Source organism: Thunnus albacares, chromosome 14 (assembly GCF_914725855.1).
Source record: "Thunnus albacares chromosome 14, fThuAlb1.1, whole genome shotgun sequence".
Classification (NCBI taxonomy): domain Eukaryota; kingdom Metazoa; phylum Chordata; class Actinopteri; order Scombriformes; family Scombridae; genus Thunnus; species Thunnus albacares.
Genome location: NC_058119.1, coordinates 3,676,593 through 3,682,897, shown reverse-complemented (window position 1 = coordinate 3,682,897; position 6,305 = coordinate 3,676,593). Strand labels below are relative to the sequence as shown.

The 6,305-nt window shown below is 39.9% G+C and overlaps 1 pseudogene; it reads right to left on the bottom strand.

The window, feature by feature from the left end:
* Positions 1–3,639: 3,639 nt before the first annotated feature.
* Positions 3,640–5,136, bottom strand: LOC122997144 (annotated as a pseudogene).
* Between the last annotated feature and the right edge of the window lie 1,169 nt (positions 5,137–6,305).

The window sequence follows — 6,305 nt, the reverse complement described above, 5'->3', positions numbered from 1 at the left end:
AACCTAAGTTAATTTACTGACTTAATCAAATATACATTCAATTGGGCAATTCAGACTGACTTGAGTCTGACAGATGCCATAGTAAAAACAATTTGAAAGGCATAAAGATATGAGTGGGTTTTTTTTCTTATTTAAACATTACAGGCTTTAAAACATGTTAGCTTGTGGCATCTACAGTGCCTATAAAGAAGTATTCAGGTTTTCATGTTTTTTTGTTTTGCAACACTGAATCAAAGTAGCTTTCACACACTTTAGCCATACAGCCAGTCAAATCTTTGCATAAAACAGTAACGTGTTCCATCATAGGCAGATGTCACAGTGAGCCAGACAGCTGCCTGCTACCTGCTAACATCAGTTTTAGGTAGCTAATTAGCTGCTTGGCTGCAGCACAGTAAACAGTGATGTCAACATACCTACAAAGTGATTTAGATTCATTACAAATATAAAATACATGTATGCATAATCCTAAATCATCATGCAGCATATTGGTTTTAGAAGTCACATAATTAGTTAAATGGAAATCACCTGTGTTTAGTTAAGATGTTTCAGTTAATTGTATTATTAATACACCTGTATATGGAAGGTCTAATGCTTAGTGAGTTGTGGCAAATCCATAAAGACAAAGAAACACTCCAAGCAACTTCACAAGTCAGAAGGTGGATACAAAAACATTTCCGAGTCAGTAAACACCCGTTGGAGTGCAGTTAAATCAATTGTCAGGAAATGGAAAAAATACGGCACAGCTGTAAATCTGCTGACAGCAGTCTGTCCTCAAAAACTGAGTGAGCATGTCAGAAGGAGATGAGTGAGTGAGGACACCAAGAGACCTGTGATAACGGAAGGAATTCCAAGCTGACTGACTGTTGGTTTAATTCTCTGGATGGTTGCTTCATCAATTGCAGCATTATGTGAGAGTCACGAAGAGAAAGCTACTCATAAAAAAACTCACATGACATCTTGGCTACAGTTTAGCAGAAGACTCACCTAGAAGAAGGATCTATGTCCTGATGAGACCAAAGCTGAGCTTGTTGGTCATCAGACTAGACTCTCTGCAGCAGGCCCTGAAAAGTGTGATTGTCGTGATTGTGATTGTTGTGATGGTCTATTTTGAATGCCTGGGTTGAAACGGTTATGGAGTTTATCAGTGATTATCTTGTTTTGATTAAGAGTTAAAGAACAGCAATGTCTAGTCTGATGTCAGAAAACCTCAAAAATCAGATGGCTGCAGGACAAGGATCAAGCAGGATCAATTTAAGGAGAAAGCTGTCATACAGGCTAAATGAAGCTGTCACTAAATTAATAAATAATGCATGGAACTGAAATGGTTTAACTCTCTGGGGTCTTATCAGTCTACAACTGCAAAAGCACTAGTTACTTTTAATAATATCTCTGTGCAGCAACCGCCCTGCAGTGCACCGTTCAGCCATTACAACGAGCTGTCACTTGTTTTCTATAATCCATCGAGGAATCACTGTGTTATTTTTGGACACTTTCAAAAAATTATAAAAACTATCATTTATGTACTTATTTTTCAACTCGAGTGTTTTGGGGAATGAGATTACTGGCAGCCATGTTGACTCTCTCTTGTCCAATTACAAGCTGTGTTCTTGGGTGGTCAATCGAACCGCAAAGAGCTGAACCAATGATGGTTACAAAATGCTGTATTGCCGATTTACAGACATGATTGGAGAGATCTATGCTGTGTCCTGAGCATTTATAAATCTACTGCAACACAGAAGCAACCTTCAGAGAGTAAATAATGTGTCAAGAAAAAGTGTTTTGAGCTACGTTCCTACCTCCATGTGCACTTTGACCATTTGAGCATGTGCACATTACGCATATATCGAAATATGTTTTTGTTCTCTTTTATTCTGTTTCCAAACATTTTATTAGTAAAGAGAAATTGTTGGAGGTGGCATGGCAGGCCGATTTCCATATTAATAAAAAAACATAAAAACTGTCCATATTCTTTTCTTGGTGTGTTTTGAATTGTTTTGTTTTTCTGTGTAATAGAGACTTTATGAATACAGATTTTATTTATTTATTTTGTTTTTTACCAAAGGCCTTGGGCTACAAATGTGAAAATAGTAATCATCTGCACATAGTTGTTTTTTGTGAAAAATTGATTCCCTCTTGGTCTTATAACTTATTATGTTTGTCATGTGATATCACTGCAGCATACGTATTTAAATAGACCATGTTGTGCTGAAAAAAACAATTACTTGCTTGTAACTTACAGTACTGAATTTATACAACTGTTTAGATATTAAGAGTCAAGGCGCCTTTTTCAGCTGAACTTTTGTCATCCTGTTTCTATTTACCTCCTGTTGCTTGCGTTGAAAGCGCTGTAGCACACAGTGGCATGGACGAGGAAAGACTGATCATTTAGTTGAAATGAGGAGCTGGAGTAGCCTTCAAGGTAAATGACCATCTCTAATAACAACCTACTTGCTGTTGACTATATTGTATGTGTAGAGGGGTTAGTCTTGCCTTCACCACACTTTTACCTGCCTAGCCCCGCGTAGTCACTTTTACCTGGCTGCTCACAGCCACTTATGTCACTTCCCCTTTTTGTTAGTATGTTACTTTCCATATAAGGGAACGCCATCAGCGCAATCAGGTCCCATTCAATTACCATCCGGGCACATTATAAATAGGCCTACTCATCGAATACACACACACAGAGAAGTGTTTTCCCGTCGCGTGCGGTAGTGTGCTATAGTCCTCGGTGATCAGCTGGCAGACAGGGAGTTCGGTCTTTCTGTTCGAGGTGCAGACAACCCCAGCTTTTGAACACCCAGATCCGTGGGAGACAGATTTCACTAGTAGAGGGGTCCAGTGCGGAGGAGCAGTTGAGCTGCGCCATAATTGGCCGGGGTTATTATGGTAAAGGATAGTTTGCTACTGTTTTGCCTATAGTTTTTTTGTTTTTTATTATCTTTTCTCTTTTCTTGGTTTCTTTTGTTTAGTTATATTTAGTGTTGTTTTGGCCTCTTTCGGTTTAGTAAATTTTGACTGATTGTAGGATTGGTTGCCTTGTGTTATCTGACGAACCCACTGCGCCTGAAGGACCTCGTCAGGTGTATTAATGCTGTCTCTGTGTCCCTTTATTTAGCTTCAGATACCCGGGCTGTACTGTGTGGGGGCTCTAGCCGTATGGGTTGTTGTGCACCTGCATGCAGATAAGTATTACACGGCACCTAGGGGTGTTAGTTTGGTGTGTGTGTGCGTGTGTGTTTGCAGTGGTGGCAGTGCTGTGAAGGCACATGGTGATATAATCGTGGGAAAAAGCGGTTATCCTGTACCAGTCAGCCTGGCTTGTTAATCATATGGGGTTTTTTTGTTTTCCTTTAGAGTGTGGAGTATTTTGAATATATATTATTTTATTATATGCACAAACACAGCATGATTGTGCAGGTGTGTGAGGCATTTTAACTCTTAAATACCTACTTGGCAGATATTAACTTTATTAAATTAATAAATTGATCTCTGGTTGTATTACAACGCCACTGTCATTTTTATAAATTGATCTTTTTAAATAAATTTTGATACAATTGGACTCAAAGCCACGTCTCTGTTTAATCCTTTACAGTAAAAAACATCCAAATATCATAATATAAAACATGTTTTTTCTGTTTGTAAGTACAAACATAGGATAGCAAGTACTCATCCATCTTTTAATTGAGTGGTTACATCTCCAGTCTGATCTTGAGTGCACAGCTGATAGGTACATGGTTTGTTTACATGACATAACAGAAGTGCATATTTTACGGCTTCAGTATGGACAGAGAGCATCTAATGCAACGCGATAGTCAGACACTCACTTCCTGTTAGGACACAGTAGAACGTGATCTATGGATTTCTTTGTACACTGAAATAGCAACATTGTGACATGCAAAAACATTCTGTATCTAATAATTAAGTTCTCAGTTCCTAAATGCAACATTTAATCATTTATTCAATCTGTGCTCAAGTCTGTGCTTCATCAGTCTGACCCTCAGTTGGTCATGCAGAACTGATAGGTGGGCACCATGTATTTGATGTTTATGAAGGCGTCCTTCCCTCCATGGCGCTCAAACAGCTCCAGAGTCTCCTGGATCAGGTCACCAATGTTCTCTCTCTTCCGCTGGCTGTATTCAATGCCATCTATGGAGTTTATATTCACGTTTTTGAATATGTTGAAAATGGGGATGATCTGTCTGTAGTATGGCACAAGAGCCTCTCCCACCTTGTCTCCAGACGTCACCAGATGCTGCAGGACTTTCAGGGTGGTGGTCATCACCTGAGGGTTCCTCGTGTTCAGGGCAGTCCTGATGGGGACGATAAGCTGGGGGATGACGGGCAGGATCTTGGGCCCTCCGTGTTCCAGCATGTCATGGACTCCCTGGCGGGCGAAGAACTCATACGGATGTATGGTCTCACATAAGCCATCGAAGAACAGAGGCAGGTAGTGGTGTTAGTCCGGTTTATCGATCTCCATCCTCCATACAATGCAGTTGCCTCCAGGTTTATGCTGCAGTGCCATTGGGAACTCTCCACGCTCATAGAACAAGCGAAAGGTTGTTGGTTTGGAAGGGCGCTCCTGAAAAGCCCCTGCATCCGGGGGACCCTCTACCATGACGTTCTTGATGGTGGCCTTCAAGGTGAAGCCTTGGGCTTTCAGCTCCTTCTTGTTCCTCGACATATCTGCAGGTCTTCTCTTGTTACATAATGTAGTGAATCCAAACCAAAAACTAAGAGCAATGTTGTTAATTAATACTTGTTATGACTCTGATGATGTGATGATGATGCCTGTTGTTTTTTGTAACAGTTGCTATCACAGGTGTGAAGGTGTTTTTGTTTTCCTTTGAAGCCAGACATTAAAAGTCTATGTGGGGACGTCAAAACATGCATGAACATTCTAAAGGCTTTATTTGAATCTTGTTTCTGCCCTGCCCCCTTGGCTACTGTTGCTTTGCTGGTTAAGTTTTTTTCTGTATCTAAAGAACAAGACTGTATAGACAATCATAATACTGTTTGCATTGTACATTCAGGTGTTCATTGTGTCCATCCCATTTATGAATTAGGGTAAAATATTAGAAACACCTCTGAGTAGAACCCAATACAGTTCAACAGCACCACATACTGCAGCCTCCAAAATGACCTAAAAAAAAAATCATCATCTCTCTAAAAAGGATTAAATAAAAACCGAACATTATAACCTTTATGTACAGTATGTAGGATTTACTGCAGAGCTATTGTATTATTCTGCATTAGTTTTATCTAGGTGTACCTTATAAAGTGGCAATATAGAAAAAGTATTCAAAGTCCAGATGAAACAGCATTCCGAGAATATCTAACTTCTGTGTCATGACGTATTTTCCGAGTGAAACAGGATAGACAGGCGGGACATAACACTGGGAGGAGTTTGATTTGAATGTTGAAAAGTGGGCGTGTCATAATCAATCTTAGCTCTGTGCTGCTAAAAAGATTGTTTGATATGTGGATGTCATGATTGGTTGAAATTGGTTGGTTCAAGCCTATGTAAGCACACCTCATATTTTGTTTTGCAGGAAGAAAACATGACTGGATTCTGACATAACAATACAAAGAAATTGATTTTTTTTTGGCATATATTAAATAGGTGCAGAATATGACTGGGGATGTGGATGAAATTCAACTTGGTTGCTAAGAGTTGCATGTTGGGCAATTTGTGTAATTAGCATATTAGCTCATTATCCGGAAAAATAAAAGAAAAAAATAAAAAACGCCACAGACTTCCGAGAGTAAGTTCATTTTAATGGTAATGTACTTCATAGTTGCATATAAAATATTAGAAAACATTACTAGCCTCATTATCATGCACGTATCACCATAACCATGAATAAGATTAATAACTTTGTTTTCGTCTTCATGTATTGTGAATGGGTTGCAGCGGATCTCACCTCCTTTACACTTGAAATAGTCAGTGCAACTGAGACTTGCTCATGGCAGCGGTAGTTTTTTGGCAGCAGGCCTTCAATGTGTTGCAGCTGCAGCTGCAGCTGGTGACATCAAAGCAAATTAACTGGAGCCACTGCCTGGGTGGCATGACGGCCCCTCCTTTAGCAACCTCCCACCCAAATTTAGTGATGTCTCTGGCCTCTGCAAGTGGCTCCCTCTGATCTGCAGCCCTCCACAACATTGCCAGGATATGAGTACGCAGTATGTGTAGCATCACGTTGACATCAGTTTGATGAAGCTTTTTAAGTTCAGGTGGCCTTTTACTCCATGTGTAGATCTGGTAGCGAGCGTTATTCATCAACTTGGCCTTCCTCTGCCCATAC